The following is a 2,538-nucleotide window of genomic DNA, read 5'->3' on the forward strand; positions in this document are numbered from 1 at the left end:
GTAAAGACAGGGTTTCACCATGTTGACCAGGATGGTCTCGATCTCTTGACCTCGTGATCCACCCACCTCGGCCTCCCAAAGTGCTGGGATTACAGGCGTGAGCCACCGCGCCTGGCTCAATATTTGTATTTTTACTAGAGACAAGGTTTTGCCATGTTGGCTGGGCTGGTCTTGAACTCCTGACCTCAGGTGATCTGCCCTGCCCACCTTAGCCTCCCAAAGTTCTGGGATTACAGAGTGAGACATTGCTCGTGATCCTGTACTTTTCAACAAGAAGTTTTTAAGACTTAATAGCAGCCAGAATTGAGTAGTTGATTATTTTTCTGTATTTTCAAATTTCCCTAAATAAAAATAGATCTTTTTTTTTTGAGATGGAGTCTCGATTTGTTGCCCAGGCTGCAGTGCAGTGGCGTGATCTCGGCTCACTGCAACCTCCACCTCCTGGGTTCAGGCAATTCTCCTGCCTCAGCCTCCCAAGTAGCTGGGATTACAGGCACACGCCACCACGCCCAGCTAATTTTTGTATTTTTAGTAGAGACGGCGTTTCACCATGTTGACCAGGATGGTCTCGATCTCTTGACCTCGTGATCCACCCGCCTCGGCCTCCCAAAGTGCTGGGATTACAGGCCTGAGCCACCGCACCCGGCCCTAAAATAGATCATTTTTAATAAAAGAGGCAAGAAAAAATCTTGACCTTCTTCCTCCCAAAAATAATCTTATATTCCAGGAGTTACAAGATATCAACCAAGAACCCCACATGCATTCAGCAGCTTTTGGTCTTCATTTCCATATCCTCCCCAAACTTCTATCTCCAGGGGCTGTTCTCCTGCTGTCCATAATGGACAAGGTTGAGTTAGGGTCTCTCAGGGTCATAGGAAGCCACTGGAAAGTGGAAAGGGGCAGGCCTAAGAATGAAAGCAAAGACAGCTACTGTTTCAGCTGCTGAGAGAACTTGAGCAGGTCACCTCTCTGGGACCTTCTACCTCTAGGATTTGACCGTGAGACTGGAAGTGGCATTATGCTTTCCAGAGGGGATTATTACCCCTAGCAACCCATGCTAGGAAAAATTTTCATAGCAGCATCTCTATGGTGTGTATTTTGAAAAGTACCAAGGAGGCCAGGCATGGTGGCTCACGCCTATAATCCCAGTACTTTGGGAGGCCAAGGTGAGCAGATCACTTGAGGTCAAGAGTTCAAGACCAGCCTGGCAAACATGGTAAAACCCTGTCTCGACTAAAAATACAAAAATTAGCCAGGTGTGGTAGCACATACCTGTAGTACCAGCTACTCAGGAAGCTAAGACAGAAGAATTGCTTGTACCCAGGAGGTGGAGGTTGCAGTGAGCCAAGACTACACCACTGCACTCCAGCCTGGGTGACAGAATGAGATTCCATCTCAAAAAATAAATAAATAAAAATAAAGCATTAAAACTGGACATACCTCAGAGGCAATCACTGCTTACCACTACTTGCATATTCTCCCAGAAAACGTTCTATACATACATGCGTTTATACATGCACACAGACGCCCCTTTTCTGCACAAATAGGGCTGGTCAAATGCTATATGTTGTGCATCTCCAAGCTTCATTACCATGCAAAAATATCTGTCTCAATCTTCTTGTTTTTGAGACAGGGTCTTGTTCTGTCACCCAGGCTGTAGTACAGTGGCACAATCACAGCTTACTGAAGTCTCAACCTCCCCCTGCCAAATAACTAGGACTCCAAGTATGTGCCACCACACCTAGCTAATTTTTTATTTTTTGTAGAGGTGAGGTCTCATCATGTTGCCCAGGCTGGTCTTGTACTCCTGGGCTCAAGTGATCCTTCTGCCTCAGCCTCCCAAAGTGTTAGGATCACAGGTATGAGCCACCACAACCAGCCTCTACCACAATCTTTGCATGGCTGCATGGTATTCCATTGTATGGATGTAGCATGATATTTCTCTTTTGTTTGAGACAGGGTCTCACTATGTCACCCAGGCTGTGGCATAATCACGGCTCACTGCAGCCTTAACCTCCCCAGCTCAAGCGATCCTCCCACCTCAGCCTTCTGAGTAGCTGGAACTACAAGCGCATGCCACCACACCCAACTAAGTTTTCATTTTTTGAAAAGATATATGTTGCCCAGGCTGATCTCGAAAAGTGCTAGGATTACTGGTGTGAGCCCACCATGCCCAGCCAGATGTATCATAATTTAACCAATATTCTTCTGATGGACATTTAGGTTGCTTTCAATTTTTCTATTACAAACAACGCTATAGCAAAAAATCTACAAAAAATCCCTGTACTCTTCTGTTACATTTTTAGAACAAATTCCTAGATGAAAAACTACAAAATCAATGTTTAGACAAATGCTGCCAAACTGACTCCATAACAGTTGAATCAGGTTCACAGTACTATAAAAAATGTTTTTAGGCTGGGCAGAGTGGCTCACGCCTATACTCCCAGCACTCTGGGAGGCTGAGGCAGGCAGATCACAAGGTCAGGAGTTCGAGACCAGCCTGGCCAATATGGTGAAACCCTGTCTCTAATTTAAAAA

The 2,538-nt window shown here is 45.5% G+C and overlaps 1 protein-coding gene across 19 annotated transcripts in view; it reads right to left on the reverse strand.

Annotated features, from left to right (window-relative positions):
- The window catches only part of ODF2 (outer dense fiber of sperm tails 2), a 47,682-nt gene that overhangs the window by 36,286 nt on the left and 8,858 nt on the right, over positions 1-2,538 (reverse strand). The window lies entirely within an intron of this gene.

Source organism: Cebus imitator, unplaced genomic scaffold (genome assembly GCF_001604975.1).
Source record: "Cebus imitator isolate Cc_AM_T3 unplaced genomic scaffold, Cebus_imitator-1.0 Scaffold216, whole genome shotgun sequence".
Classification (NCBI taxonomy): domain Eukaryota; kingdom Metazoa; phylum Chordata; class Mammalia; order Primates; family Cebidae; genus Cebus; species Cebus imitator.